This window comes from Anastrepha obliqua, chromosome 4 (genome assembly GCF_027943255.1).
Source record: "Anastrepha obliqua isolate idAnaObli1 chromosome 4, idAnaObli1_1.0, whole genome shotgun sequence".
NCBI classification, from domain to species: domain Eukaryota; kingdom Metazoa; phylum Arthropoda; class Insecta; order Diptera; family Tephritidae; genus Anastrepha; species Anastrepha obliqua.
Genome location: NC_072895.1, coordinates 15196016 through 15212826, shown reverse-complemented (window position 1 = coordinate 15212826; position 16811 = coordinate 15196016). Strand labels below are relative to the sequence as shown.

Below are 16811 nucleotides of genomic sequence, written 5' to 3'. Positions count from 1 at the left end.
ACAGCAGCAGCAGCGGCAGCAGCAGCGGCAGCGCCAGCAAAAATAATTTGAAAAAAAACAGCAACAATTTATTACAATAACCTATCTTACTTCTATTTTTTATGCTCTTTTAATTACATATTTTATCAGAGGGCTTCGTATGCGATTAGGGCACAAGAAAAGCAACAACAACAAAAACCAATGCCATTTCCAGTTACATTTTCGCTGCGTTTCTTGTTGTTTTCCCTAGCATTTGAGGCTACCGCCGTTTACAACAGTTCGTGTTGTTGCTACTTTCGGCTCTTACACTCGTTAGCGCTTGCTTGCTGTTGTGTTGTTGTCGCTTAATATTGCTTTTGCTGTTTGCTGCTAGCGGTCGTTGCTGTTTGCTGCTGGCGGTCGTGTCGTCTTGGGCTTTGCAATTTTCGTCGCTGTGTAGTATTTGTTTAGACGTTAAAGTGTACGGAGCGCAATAAGCTTTGCGGATCAACAGGTGGTGTTAGTTCATTAAATCCCCCAGCACCGGCCATATTATTTCAAATTAGTAATTTGTTTGTGCTCGCGCAAAAGATTTTGCCCTACGTGCATTTTTGAAGCCAACATTAAGCTCACAATCGGCGCAAAGGTATAGAAAAAATCCATTTTGCTTAAATTTTTAATTAATTTGTGTGAAGTGTCAAAGGTTTTTAGTAAATATTTAAAGCGTTTTTGGTGCGTGTGCAATTGAGGTGTGTAGCGATTGTGTGAAATTTAAGTGGAAACTGTTTTGCCTTCAAATGATTTTTACATAAAAATGCAAAAAACTTGGGTATGACTTTTAAAACATTTCATAAATTGAAAAAAAAAAAACAAAAAAATACTAAGGAAAACCATTTGGGTGTTCTTTTTCAAATAAACAAAAAGGATATTTGAGTGACTTTTTTAATAAAAAAAATAAAAAAGTGTTAAGAAAAATAGTAATTTTTTTGTGTTCTTTTTCAAATAAATACAACAAATATAATATTTGTGTAACGTTAAAATACAAAAAAAAAAAATACATAGAAAAAATATTAGGTTGGTCTATTTTAAATAAACAAATATAATACTTAGGTAACTTTTTTTAACTAAAAATAAATTTAAAAATATAAGGAATAAATATTTGGGTCTTGTTTTTCAAATAAGCAAATAGAATATTTGGGCATGATTTTTAAAATTAAAAAATACTAAGAGAAAATATTTGGATGTTATTTTTTAAATAAATAAATAAAATATTTGAGTATTATTTTTAAAATATTTCGCCAATTAAAAATATGTGAAGATAATAAAAATATATTAATATAAAAATACTTTTAAATGATTTTTCAAAATATTTTAATGTAAAAAAATGGTAAAAACCCAAAATTTGGGTATCTCTTTTCTAATATAAAATAAATAAAAAAATTCTAAGCGAAAATAATTGGATATTCGTTTTTAAATAAACAAATAGAATATTTGGGTATGATTTTTTTAAAATTTCGTCAATTAATAAAATATAATGATAATAAAAATATTTTAAAATGAAAATACTTTTATATGATTTTTCAAAACATTTCAATGTAAAAAAAATGGTAAAGACCAATGTTTGGGTATCTTTTTTTTAAATAAAAAAAAAATTCTAAGAAAAATTTTGTTTTGTGTTCTTTTTCAAATAAACAAATAAAATATTTGGGTACACTTTTTAAAAAAATTCGTCAATTAATAAAATATAATGATAATAAAAATATTTTAAATGAAATTACTTTTACAAAACAAATATTTGGGTGCGCTTTTTTTCATTAAAAATATAAAAAATTTGGAAGGTTTTTTAATATGATTTTTCAAAAAATGTTATGACGTAAAGAATGGTAAAAAACAAATAATTGGATGCGCTTTTTATAGTAAAAAATATGTTTTTTGAAATGTTTTTTATACGATTTTTACAAACTTTTATCACGTAAAAAATGGTAAAAAACAAATATTTCGGTGCGCTTTTTTCATTAAAAATATAAAATATTTAAAAATACTTTTATATGATTTTTCAAAAAATTTTATCACGTAAAAAAATTGGTAAAACCCCTTTTAGTTTCAATTTTTAATTAAAAAACGCCTTTTTAATTAAAAATATAAAATATTTAGATATGATTTTTGAAACCTTTCATCAAATTAATGCCTGTTTTAACCAAACAATTTTAGAACTTATCAGGCGTTTAAAACTGAAAGTTTTATATTTTCAATACAAATTTGTTAAATTTTAAAAGCCTGATACATTTAATATTCTTTGTTGAAACCAGTCATTAATTTTATAAAATATTTCAAAAATCATATGCAAATATTTTATATTTTTAATAAAAGAAGCGTACCCCAACTTTGGTTTTTTATATTGTAACTTTTTTTTCACTAAAATATTTTGAAGAAAATAAAAAATGTTGCTACGATTTTAATTTTTTTTGTTTTATTTTTTTTATTTTTTTTTTATCTTTTTATTTTAATTTTTTATTTTTCTTTTCTTATTATTATTTTTTTTCTTTTTTAATTTTTTTAATTCTTTTTTTTATTTATTTTTTAATTTTTTAATTTTTTTTTTTTAATTCTGTTTTTTTATTTATTTTTTAATCTTTTTTTTATTTACTTTATAATTTTTTTTTGTATCAAATGTGGGTTTTCAAATGAAAATTTGCTTTCGTTTACTAAAGAAACTATGAGTGAATTTTACCATTCCCTTACACACCAGTGATCACACAGATGGTAGAATACCCTGGCGTTTTGTGAACTTTTGCCTCGCCATTTTAATAAAAGTAAAAAAAAAAATGTAATATAAAAAATATTTTTTCAAATAAAAAGTTAAATATAACAAACATACTTCAAATATTTTATCAAATCAAAAATAACAAAAATAAATATTTTTTAAAATAAAATAACAAATGACAAAATTATTTGGGTTCGATTTCTCACATATTTTTTAAAAAAATATTAAACAAAATATATGGTTTTTCAAAACTTTTGTCAAATAAAATTAAAAAAAAATACTTGGAAAAGAGTTCTGAAATATTTTCTCAAATAAAAAGAAAATAAAAATAAAACTTATTAATGAAATATTTTAACAAATCCAAAAAAAACATAAAATAATAATTATTGTATATGAATACATTTTATCGAATTCACGAAAATATATATTAGAATATTTTATCGAACTCAAAATGACAAAAAATTATTTAGATACAAATTTTCAAATATTTCATCAAACAAAAAAATGTCTCACCGAAGGCCAGTGTGCTAATTAAGTTAGGGTTATATTGTATATATCCTCTATAAATAATAATAACAATAAAAAAAATCTTTGGTCATGATTTCCCGCAAATTTCGTGAAGTTAAAAAGTAAAAAACCTTGCGTCTAATTTCTGCTGTTGTATTTCCTAATTTTACTAATATATATATGTTTGCTTATATGTATGTATGGATTAGTCTACTTGCGTATGTACGTCTAAATAACAGTTAATCGAACAACAGTTTCTAATTGCACTACAAGTTTTCATTTTCAACGCGAAGTGACTTCTTCATTTTTTCTTATTTCAAAGCGAGTATTCTTTGGAATTTCCAAATATGAGCTGTTTGTGTACTTCGTTGCGTTGTGCTAAATTGGCAATGCATGGCATATTTCTCTTATTAAATGTATATATGTATGTATGTGCTTATGTTTGTGACACATATCGGTAACTGATTAGCCGGAGTGAATTAAATTTATGCTGCAAAAGGTTTCTTGAGTATTTTATAGGCATTAATCTTGTTTGAAGCTGATAAAAAACCAGTGCTTTGCAATGCAGTGATATTTTATTTTATTTTTGTGAGTTGCTTTAAGTTTTTTTTAAGAATTAAGCGAAAAAAGTTCACTTCAATAAAATCTGTGTATAATTTCGCGCGCGTATTTGGAAATATATGGAAAAAGAAACAATTTAATAAGTGACTAAATTTTTTAAATAGCACCAATTAATACCCAAATATTTCATAGTAGGGGGAAAATAAATAAATAATTTTAAAATTTTTTTTCATTAGCAAATTTTACAGAAATATTTATAAATTCTTGTTAAAATATTCTGCTTGAATGCATTACAAACAACTAAGATAAGGATTTTAATTAGAAAGCACCATTTATTTGTTAAAGCTGTGGTCTCAAGCTGTAATCGCTTAAGTCAAAAGTCATGCTTTCGAGAAAAAGGACTTTAGTTGGTTGCAGCTTAGCACATGGCTTGAAAAGTTCTGGGCCTAACACATAGATGGCACCAGTTTTGTGGCATTCACCTCTTTTTCAGTTAGTGCTAACCTTAAAAGGACACCTGTTAAAGTTTCATGATATTCTATTCGTGAGTTATTGTGTCAAGAGTGACGCTACTTTTGTTACTTCCAAAACAATGAAACAAAGAGAATTTCGTGTTTTAATTTTGCACTAATTCTTGATGAGAAAAAATACCATTCAAGCGAAGCAATGTTTTGAGATGTGTTATAGGGACAATAAAACGATGGTTTAGTGACTTCAAACGTGGTCGTAGAGACACCAATCTCGGTCTGATGCACAACGCATTGGACGTCCAAATGAGGCGGTAACACCAGAAAACATAAAAAAATCCACAAAATCGTTCTGAATGATCGAAAAGTGAAGCTGCGTGAGTTAGCAGACATCGTAAAGATATTAAAAGAAAGTGTTGGCTTTATGTTGCATGAGCATTTGACTATGAGAAAACTTTGTTCAAAGTGGGTGCCACGATTGCGCACTATTGACCAAAAACAAGAACGCGTTGATGATTCTGAGCAGTGTTTGGCCATGGCACAACTACATGAATTGAACTTGATTTTGACTCCCAGTTACTACTGGCTGTTTACAAACGTAAAGGAGGCGTCCATAAAGTGCGGAAAAACTGTTCTGGTTTTTATGATGAGGCTTCAAGATTATTTGGGTTTAAGAAAGCTAAAAATTTATTAAAAAAAGTTGTTAAATGTGTAAATCCCAGCCGCACTTTTGTTTACAATGCTTCAATAAAGATCGGTAAAATCATAATTGACTACATTTAGTCATTCATATTTCTACTACATTTATTCAAATCATATTTTGCTACATTCTTTTAACTTGAATCCTGTCAGAAGCAGCACTCCAACAACAGTCGTTCCTATCAATCAGCATTGCTCGGGTGTTACCCGCTATGTTAAGACAGTGCAGTAGTAAGTGCCTATTGAAAGTTTTCCAAGATACCTACATCCTTTTTAATAAAGTGTTTCAATTTCTTGCTGACCTGTCGGGCTTGGTACACAAAATGTGCTCCTCATTCTCAAAACAAAGTGGGCAATCTGTCGCACTACACAGACAGAAAGGATGCTTGATATAGTAAATATTACAATCATTCTATTGGCAACTATGTACACCTATGTACAGAGGGTTATGAAAGTGAAGCAAAATGCATCCCACGCTTTTAACTCTAATTTGAATTACTCTATTTGTATCTTAATTTTTGTTATAATTCTGTTCTGAGGTAGTTGACTATGACTGATCGTTCGATTTGCTATTACTTCATTATAGGTCTCTTTGTCATTAAAATTTATTTTGTACTTTTTAGTTCGATTAGCAAAAAACGTGTTTTTTAGTTTTTTTTTAAACTATTTTTTATTATGAATGAAAATTATTATTATCATTGCAGTCAGTGAATAAATGATTTGATATATTCGTGTTATATTTCATTTCTTTCTTATCGACTGTGAGTCTAAAACTATGCAGTTATCGGCCGTGATAAAAAAATAATCGGGATGAAGAACTTATTTCGTGGAGGGAGCTTGAGAAACTGATTTAAATAAAGATTTTTCATTTTACAACCAAATTCACCTTACTTTTTGCCCACAGGTAAAAAAAGAAAATATTAATCCTGGCAATCCTACTAAGGGTAATGGAAAACTTTTATCAAATTATTGCATTGTCATCGGTCCTTGATAGGTGTGTAAAATTCCAAGTCGATCCGATTTTTAGAAGCCAGTGAAAATTAAGCTCAAAGATTCCGTTACATACATACATACAACCCAAGCTAATAAAAGTGTGTTAAAAAAGTATTGTCCCTAACCCTTTTCCATCACCGCTCGAAAAGCGCGATGTACTCAGAATATATTGCGTCCATCATACCTTGTGGCGGCCGCCGTAGCCGAATGGGTTGGTGCGTGACTACCATTCGGAATTCACAGAGAGAACGTTGGTTCGAATCTCGGTAAAAACACCAAAATTAAGAAAAACATTTTTCTAATAGCGGTCGCCCCTCGACAAACGTCCGAGTGTATTTCTGCCACGAAAAAGCTCCGCATAAAAATATCTGCCGTTCGGAGTCGGCTTGAAACTGTAGGTCCCTCCATTTGTGGAACAACATCAAGACGCACACCACAAATAGGAGTAGGAGCTCGGCCAAACACCCAGAAAGGGTGTATGCGTCAATTATATATATATATATCATACCTTGTGACGGCAAGACTTTTACTGTTCTAATAAATAAAAAAAAATGTTGCAGAACTCCCAAATTATTTACAATATTTTCCTCAAAATTTAATAAAAATATAGTTCTTTATAATAAGAGAGAGTTGTTGTTCGCCGATTATTCCGCCGAATTATGCAATCTACTCGCAGTCATCAACCTTAAGAGCCCATAGCTCACATCCATACGTTAAAATTGGTCGGATAAGGGCCTTGTACATAGTTAGCTACAACAAGCTACAAGCTTTAGGCAAGGGCCGGGAGGTTTGAACAAGTTAAGGTGGGCATTAAAATGTTTTGTTGGCCACGATGATGCAATGCCTGACTGCAGAAGTTTCATCACCGCTACATGCGAACAGAACTCCCAAATACTTAAAATGCTGCACTGCTTCAAGAGAATGAGAACCCACCCGCCTCGACTTCAGCAAATATTTGGTTTTGCTCTCGTTTACAAACATACCAATACCGTTCGCAACCGAATGATAGTAGTCACGCACAAACCCATTCGGCAGCCGACCCAAAACTATGTATAGGTAAATATTAAAAGAGTCATCCGTATGTCCAAGTAGAATTTATTGATGAATATACCGTTAAAATTTCAAGCCAATTGGTTAAGATTTGTTCTAGTTCTTAGTTTCGAGGAAAACTCCAGTACAGTTGTAGGTACAGTACGCATCCGAAAGAAAGAAGAGCTGCGCCAAAAGTAAAACTAGAAATATTTAACAATTTTTCCCACCATAATCCTTTGAGTATTAAAGCTTTAACTTATTCGGTTATATTCGTTTTATTTTTTATTTTTACAGTGACAATAGCAGACCGATAGCATTAATGCAGGTCAATAACAGAGAATGTTAATGCAACGAGAAGGCGCAATTGTTATTGTTAAAATGGACATGGTCGTCCATTAACATTCTCTGCAAATAGCTTTGGCTGCCTGAGACCCTTTATCGTTTCCTAGTAACACTCAGTTTTATAAGATAAGTCAAATAATCTATAAACTATTAATATAATCCTTATATGACTACGATATTCTTAAAAAAAAACCAAAAAACAAAAAAAACATGCGCAAAAGATTGGCCGCTTCTTTACTAGTTTTTTCTGTTGTGAAATCGGAAACAAGAATTTCTCTTTTATTATTTTATTTATTATCTCATGCCAATACAACATTTAAACTTTACGACTCCGCACAATAAAATTCTGTATTTGTATGCTTTTTTTTAAGCGATAATTCTTAACATATTTGCAATGCTTTAGCGGTTATGACGTCTAATCTACGTCTGCCGTTGTACAAATTGGATTTTTATTGGCAAACTGGCGCTGTTTAAATATACGCGTACAAATGTAGGTACATACAAATCTGGAGCAGCTTATCTGCGAATTTCGCGTGATTATTACGCCTTTTATCGAAGAGAAAAATTTAGGTGTGGAGGCAAGAAAAAGGGATTGGATTTGTTGATAATTTTACAGTAACATTGTTGGTTTTGTTTTTATTAATAATTGTAGGGTAATGCTCTACAGTTTTAGTTACGGAATTTTTTTTAGTTTTACTAAATTTGGGCTCTCACAATCCGGTGGTCGTTCTTAAACAGCGGCGTGTGTAAGAAAAGCCTCGAAATAATAAAGGCAACCAACTATCGAAGACGCACACCACAAATAGGAGGAGGAGCTCGGCCAAACACCTAAAAAGGGTGTACGCGCCAATTATATATATAAAGGGTGGTTAAGCTTCAAGGAGCGGTGTTGATTTTGAATAAAATACATTTTTTTTAGGAAATTATTATCATTTTTCTTTATTATTATAATATTGGTATGGCTCAATTATGTATGGAACAAAATATTGACCAAATGGCCGCCGCGGCCTCGGCGGCACACCTCCATCCGATGGCCCAAATTTTCGATGACGCTGAGGCATAATTGAGGTTCTATGCCGTTAATGTGCCGAACTATCTCATCCTTTAGCTCTTGAATTGTTGCTGGCTTATCGACGTACACCTTTTCTTTTAAATAACGCCAAAGAAAGAAGTCCAACGGTGTCCTTGACGTTTAGGTGTGGTTCACATTCAACATCGGCCCTTGAAATTCAACCGCCCTTTATATATAACTATCGATTTTTCAAGGAGAGAACGACGTGCATATCCACTTTATCTTAAATTATATTACTATATATTTTTTTTTATAAATTTTTTTATATACAATTTTTTTTTATTGTACATACATTTTTTTTATTAAAATTTGTTTTTAATTAATTAATTTTTTTTTTAAATATATTTTATTTTTTAATTAAATTTTTTTAATCTATTGTCTTTGGCACTTTCCATTGCTTTCGCTCACTCTTCGTCTTCCTTTTGTTTGTTTATTTGAGGCGATGCTGCCAAAGCGAATTCGAAAGGCGTGAGTCTTGTATCTGTAGAAGCTGATATCAGTAGAACAGCTGACTAATTCGCCTTGGGCATTAATGTCAAAAATGTGTGCTTTGTTTACATATTTCGTTGTTTACATTGTTTTATTCAAAGTAGAAACAAACAAAAAGAAGTGAAGTATTATTTTGGGCAAAGACTTAATATAAGTAAAAAAAAGGTCAAAAGTCCTTTATACGCGAAAAGAATGGAAGGCAGAATGGGTAATTTTTTTTAAGTTGCTGTAAGCAGTGCTTGTTGTTGAAAGCGAAGCGCCGGGTGTTAAATTGTGAAAGCACAAATGAACATAAAGCTTCCAAATGCAGTTTGCTTGCGTTTTATGCGCAAAACGCCGTGGCTAGAAAGGGTTTGGTTGTTTCCATTGTTTTTGCCTACTCTTCTTCTTCACACACAAGTAAATCCCCTTTCTTGTGCTTATTTATTCATGGGCTCTTACGTCACGGCAAATTGGGAAGACTCAATCTGTTTCTCTATCATTCTTGTTTAGGCACAAGTTCAAAACATTTTTATGTTCCTAATTTGTTACCGTACACTCTACATCTCTATTCTCTATTCATGCATGGATTTATATTTAAATTTAGATTTATTATGAAAACATCATTGCTTGGACACGTTTATCCATTGCTTGTTATTGTTGTTAGGGGCCACCAGGTGTAAAAGTGTTAATGAGAACTCAATGAGAACAAATAAGTCTCACAGGCACTTACTAATTTGCCCGTAAGTGTGCAAGTTCATAGCAACGAATTCCAGTCGAATGTAGCGGCTTTTAAGTCGAATTTTTTTGTGTGTATATGTTTGTGTGTATTTCATGTGGTCTCGTTCCTTGGACTATTTTTAATGGTAAATTTAATAAATGCAAGCGATAACTTCGATAGCTTTGATGTCTTTATATGTATTTATTTCTGAAAATGCAGTGAACTCAGAGAGACCGCTAAGTCATATGGAATTTTTCTTTTGCCGTCAAAAGTCATAAATGTTATAAATGTTGCTGTTGCCGTTTTATAGCCTCAAAGGACAAACATTGTGGTGAAAGCAGAGGATGACCTCACGGTTTGCCACATTAAAAAAATTTATGAATTTATTTGTGAAAGAGTACAAAATGAATTTTAATAACAGTCCAATTGGGGATTTAGTGCCATTGCATGTGAATGTGAATGGTGCAGCTAATATTTTACAGTTACAACTACAATGTATGAGTATCCACTCGCTTCAAAAGTAATTGGTTCGTGGGTGTTTTAAAGATTGAACACACGGAAACATATAAGGTGTGTTTCATAATCTAAGACACCAATAATTTTTCAAAGTATTTTAATTTTTAGATTTCAGAAATAAAAATTCTACACATCGATTAAAGTAACAAAAGTATTTCCAGGCGTTTCAAAATGATAGGACACCGTTTAATTAAAATGATCGCTTAACAAAAGTCAACTTTTTTCGAATTTTTTTTCTGTCTAGAATATTTTAGTATTCTATGGAAGCACCATTTGCCTTAGCGACACAAAATAACCCTTTTTTCAGCGATTCTGTTAACTTTTTAAGTAAATTTGCATCTAAAGAAGCCCATTCTGCCTTATTCGGACGGCATGACCCAGCCAACGTAGCCGTTGGATCTTTATTCGCTACGCTATGCCTACGTCGTCGTAAAGCGCATGCAGCTCATCGTGCCATCGCCTCCGTTATTCGCCATTACCAACGTGCAAAGATCCAAAAATCTTACGCAGAATCTTTCTCTTAAACACTCCAAGCGTCGCTTCATCGGATGTTGTCATCGTCCAAGCTTCTAAGCCATACGTTAGAGTGTTAGTTTTGTTCGTCGAGAGAGGACTTTACTGCTCAGTTGCCTACTTAGTCCAAAGTAGCACTTGTTGGCAAGAGAGAATACGTAGAATACGTTGGATTTCCAGGCTAACATTGTTATCGGTGTTAATGCTGATTCCTAATTATACGAAGTCTTTCGGTGGTAGTGCTAATTCCTAAATATACGAAGTCTTGGTGTTGTCAAATTGGCGATTGTTGGCGTAAACTCTTCTGCCTATATATACCCCAAATGTTTTTATTGGATTTACATCCGGATAACACGCCGGCCAGTCCATAGTTTCTATAGAACAATCGGTCAAATACTGCCTTGTTTCCCTGCTTACGTGGATTCGGGCGTTGTCTTGCTGAAAAACGAATTGCATTTCCCGATTATCCTGAATAAAAGCAAGAAGACTATTTTCCAAAACGTTTTTTTAGTCGCCGCTATTCATTCGCAATGATGTCAACTGCATATCAAGGGTTGCTTTCGATGTAAATGCACACCAAACCATAACAGAACCTCCACCGTAGTTGCACTTGAAAAATAAGAGGGGGCTCTTGCGCAAATCTCGCGACCCGCTTCTTTTAACCTAAATGCACTCATAGTTGCCATCTTCTTGCTACACAGATCTATCGGAATAAATTGTGTCAGTGTATTAAGAGCCTTCCTAGGACATGATTTCATTGCACTAACCTTGTGTGGTACTCGTAAAAATGGCACAAGCTCTGTTTTTCTCGCGTTTAAACTTAGGCCACAGCCTGTTGGCCAAGAGTTAAGTTCGTTTAGTGCCCTTTAAACGATCCCACTGATCGTATTAGGACACAATCAGCAGCACAGCATCAGCGTACGCCACAAATTTTAGTACTTGGATTAAAGTTTATTATTTTTTCCTGTGGTCGCGTTTCTGCTATACGAACTACGCGACCGGCCCAACGAAGTCGTTACATATTAATGAACTTGACAACGTCTTCGCCGTTGCATAGGTCAATTAGTTCGTTGGTTTCGGTACTCGCCGTTGTCATCTCGTATATGCAATTAAACATTTTTATCAAAATAATGCTTACGCAGATCTGAAGTCTTTCTTCTTGCGTGAGCGTTATGGACCACATCTCAGCATCGTTTGTAAGCACTGGCCTTAGCATTGTTTGATTTATGATAAGCTTACATTTTCTTGAGAGAGATTTCGATTTGAGCGCAGTGAGCCAATTTTACCGTTCTCATATTCCATTTCGTCAGACTTAAATCTATTAAACTTACCAACAAATCGAGTATTTTTCCAGCTCTAGCAAAGCTCGGATATTTTTTACTCATCCTGTAAGCTCGTCATACTTGCGATGTTATGAGAGAAGGAAATCTGGAGAGAAAGTTTTCGTTGCGAGATGCATACATCCATCAATATTTGCTATAAAATAGCTAACATGAACAGATATTTAATTCGAAGAATATTCTTTCTAGATCCCACCATGTCTCCGACTTTTAAAGAGTAGCGATAGCGTCTGAGTCCCTACAGATTTAAATGAGGATTTTACAGGTGGTTCTATGGGTTTGAAATTCATTTTATTTTTCAAAATGTTTCCCTTAGATCGCTACACTTCATCCAATGTTTCTCTTTTCATGCTTTTCAAATAATATGATTTCTCGAGGTCCTCAAAATACTTTTTTATTTTATTGATGATCTTTTGATACGATCCATCTCTCTATTCATAAGTAGAATAGGAAAATAGTCCCTTATAGCAACTTAATTTAATTTTTGTGCATCGGTTTGCTGTCCAGGCGGAAAAGCACATTTCCATTCAAATCTGAATCGAATTGACCAATCGATAATCGCTTCCCCCTTTTCGTCTATGTGAATGGCACCAAATTAACCAAAAAAAAATTTGTATGACCTTTTTGACTCACATACCCACTTTCACCTACTACGGTTGTGATTCACCACAAGCAGTCTACTAATAAACAATTCTTTGATGTCTTGTTAAGTGCACGATTTTAAAACTATTTTGAAATGCTTTTGAATGTCGATTAGGTTGGTTATAAATTGTGAGTAAACACGGCGCCTAACTTAGGGATAGCTTTTTCATACCCAAAAATGCATGCAAAACTAAAATCACCGTAAGTCAGTAGCGGAGGCTCCCAATTCACGCACCTTCACTAGCTGACCTTGCAATATTATATCAGTTGGGTGACCAGAAATAAAAATATTGAGTAGTTGAGAATAGAATAAAATCTGTGTTGGCAAAGAAAAAAGGCGTTGTCGATTCCCGACTTCTCTTTAAGTCTAAGTCTTTCACATTTTAGTTGCTTAGTTAAAGAACACCTAAGGACCCAATTGCCACTAGAGCCCAAAATCGTAACAAGGTTCTCAAATCACTTTCCGGCAGCACTTGGGGCAATGACAAAGAATTGTTGCTATCGACATTTAAGGCAATTGGCAATTGGTTCTAAACTATGCTGCGCCTGTCTGGTCTCCTGGAACGAGTGACACGGAGTAGGATAAAGCTTGCCAAAACACTGATATTCGGACCGCGATGGGTTGCCTCCTGATGTCCTCTCTTCAACACCTTCACAACGAGACACAGATGATCTTTGTAAAGCAGCACTATAAACTGCTCAGCAAACAGTTTCTGCTTGGGTGCTACCGCAGGTTTCACCCTTGTGCCAGAGCCGCCTCCCAGGCACATCATCAGACACCTCCTCAATTACGCCGACGAGATCCAGGACAAAGCGAACAGACATCTACTGAAACAGACAGTGTTTAGACAGACAATAAACGACATTCATCGGGAGACCATCACCTCCTTCTTAAGCTCCCGACCACCCAATGACGTAATCCTAGTCCAACCACCATCTACAGCAGATGAAAAGCTCCAGCTTCACCGTGAGACCCGCGTAACCTTGGCACAATTACGTTCTGGATAGTGTGGCAGGTTAAACACCTACTTATCCTGAATTGACCCGTACATACCAAACTCATGACAGTAAGCACCTTTTCATATGCATCACTAAGCCCACTCATCTAACACCCTTCTCCCTCTGGAGCCAACCTGTCGAAACAGCATGTTTCCTGGGCCTTAGGTTAGGTTGCTATGGTTGCCCAGGGAATGAGCACACTTGGACGAAGAAAGATTCGTCCTTTGTGATACCATTATGAAGGAGGTGAGGTATAAGAGAAAGGCCGATGGGATGCAGGGAGAGGGCGGGGAGAGGTGGTGCTGGGATGGTTAGGAGCGTGCGGATTATGAACGATGACTATGTGTGCGTCAACCGCTTTGTGCTGCTGATGAAATTCATCAGATTTTTAATGTCAGCGCCAGCTATATCAGTAGGCGTGGCAAAGAAGTAAAAGCCAAAATGCCTGGATCTCAGCCCCGCCAGAGCAGGGAGCTAAGGAGAAGGTGCTGAGATGATTCCACTCCAACCTCCATACATCCAGCGCAAAACGAACTCCAGGTGATTCCAAGTCTCACAGCATGCATTCCTCGCGCATTGTGTCCTGTGAGAGAACCCACGAGATTAGAGAGCTGATATTTTGTCAGCCTCAGAAGCTCGCCCGAGCGCCTCCGGGCCACACGAGGCCAGAAGGATTTCGCGACCTTACACGTTTGTGCAATGCCCACCTTTCCAGGAGCAGACCGCAGGTAGTCAGGGGGATCCCAATTCTCTCCCTTTGCGAGGAAATCACCTCACATGTCCCTTGTCTGGCCAGCTCATCCGCCTAACAGTTTCCCGCAATGTCGCTGTGACCAGGAACCCAGATGAGGCTGATCTCAAAGAATTCGGACGCAGTCGAAAGTGAGGTCAGGCATTCCTTGACCAGTTCCGAATGCACCGTCATAGACCCGAGGGCCCTTATTGCCGCTTGGCTGTCGGAGTACATATTTATTTTCTTGACTGTTAGTACGCATGTGCGCAGCCAATCAGCTGCCTCCTTGATTGCGGCTACCTCTGCCTGAAACACACTGGGTCTACTTTTACACGTGTTAGACGAAGACGACCGGTGATATACACTACACTGACAGGGCTTAGTATTTCTGCTACAACAACAATAAGAACAACCCAAAATCGTGAGGATTATCTGCACTTAACTGTTCTATTCTAAAATTTAGTGAACGATCAGCGCCTGCATTTTCGCCAACTTGTTTCATTTTATTGATAAAAAACACTTGCAAAATTTCACTACAAACTGCACTCAGGCTATTTGCAAAAATGCATTTACTTAGCAGCTTTTATGCCCCATTTTTGAGCTGAACAAAATTGTATTTTTTTCTTTTTTTAATAGAAATATTTTTTTAATAGTAGTCAAGGCACGTTCGCTGCGCTATTTATTGTATGAATGCACATAATTTGCATATAAGGAAAATCACCTTTCGCTATGAGATTCTATGTAGAAACTTAGAGGCATTTCAATGTGCATTGAACATTTATGTGATCAATTAAACGAATATGTAATTTATAGCTACGCAAATGCCAGACTGAAAAGTAATCATTTTGATGACATTTAATGGCTTGTCAAAAACAATGAAGTGAACTCATTTTTTTGTGTACACGAAAAGAAGTCATCAAAAATCAATCGAGTCGTTTTGAATGCTTTAGTGATCACTCAAGCGGCAATCAATTTCAATAGAAGAGTAATATTTGGTAATTAAATTTCCAAATTTTGAAATTCAAAAAAAAACAAAAACCAAAAAGAGAAGAAAATTATCGAGCGACGAATTTCAATTAAATATACAGGAATATATTGCAGTTTTTTAAGTATTTGTACATAGATAAATCATCAGATTAGATGCGCAGATTGCCAAAATTTAGAGATGAGGATATCTCAACTGAAAAGTCAGGGGATACCTCATCAGCTCAAACCTAATTAGGCATAAAAAAGTCTGCAAATAAGTTAGCTACTGGTGGTGTGGTGGGAAATATAAAATCGAATAATCAACCGACACCGTAGTGTCAATTGGCCGCCGCCTAGAAGCTTACAATTTGACAATTTGTGGGACGCGCTTAAGATTAAATGTTAGGCCAGCTATACAAAGAAAATTCGAGAAATGAAACATGAAATCAAAGTTGCGGTTGTCTCTCGATAGAGGTCCACTAAAAGCTCAATCTAGTCTGAATAAACGCTAGCAAGTGATTGATGTTTGATGCATTTTGAAGGTCAGACCACCACTTCAAAGTGCAGTAACATCCGAAAATTATTCTTTGCCATACTTTTTATACAAACCAGAAGTTAATGTCGTATCTGTTGGATTATGAAAGAAAAACCAATCTGACTTGCTTTAGTCATTAACACATGAATTTGTTACGAATTTTTCTTCAGAGTACAGTCGGGATAACATTATCGCATATGCCTTAGCTTTATTATAGAAACTACCTAACTAATATTTTTACCAAATCGGGTATATTAAAATGAGTACAAGCTTTTTGAAATCAATACTTAATAATACATTTTACATAAACAAGTAGTTCGAGATCTCTTATGTAAACTTTGTTGATCAGGACCTGTTTGCCAACCGATTTTGATGATTCTTGCATATTTGGAAAGGCAGACGGTTCTGCAATTACGTGCCGAAATTTCACGCCAATCAGAGCAAAGATGAACGAGTTAGTGCACTTTTACTGAAAGATAATTTCTCAAAGTTGCAGGCCGATCAGAGCAGAATTGGGGGAGTTACAGACATTTTTCCGAGAAGGTTTTGTTTGTTGTTTGCTGACCGATTTTCATGATTTTTGCATATTTGGAAAGGCTGATGCTTCTGCAATTGCGTGCCGAAATTTCACGCCAATCAGAGCAAAGATGAGCGAGTTAGAGCACTTTTACTGAAAGATAATTTCTCAAAGTTGCAGGCCAAGCAAAGCAGAATTGAGGGAGCTACAGACATGATTCTCTCTCTACATTTCATTCCAGCAACCAACTCACTTGCTTTCTTGATTATTTTGGTGATGTGAGTTACTAAGTGTGATAAATGTTTTCGAAAATTTTATATTTGGTTGCTTAGCGAAATAATTGAGCCTACGCGTCTGCACTTGTCCAAAAAGGAAAATGTGTTTATGGGTCAGTAAAGTGAGCAACAAATTTTCTTCGTTCCTTTTTCATAGCTCTCATATTGCCAAAGTATGTGGGAAGGTATGT

At 34.5% G+C, this 16811-nt stretch overlaps 1 protein-coding gene across 2 annotated transcripts in view; it reads left to right on the top strand.

Annotated features, from left to right (window-relative positions):
* The first annotated feature begins 409 nt into the window (after positions 1-409).
* LOC129244918 (aquaporin AQPAn.G) overlaps positions 410-16811 on the top strand; it is a 70479-nt gene continuing 54077 nt past the window's right edge. For both annotated transcript variants that reach the window (XM_054882828.1, XM_054882827.1), the window contains exon 1: positions 410-604. The gene's annotated coding sequence lies outside the window, so the exon portion shown is untranslated. The remainder of the gene's footprint in view (positions 605-16811) is intronic.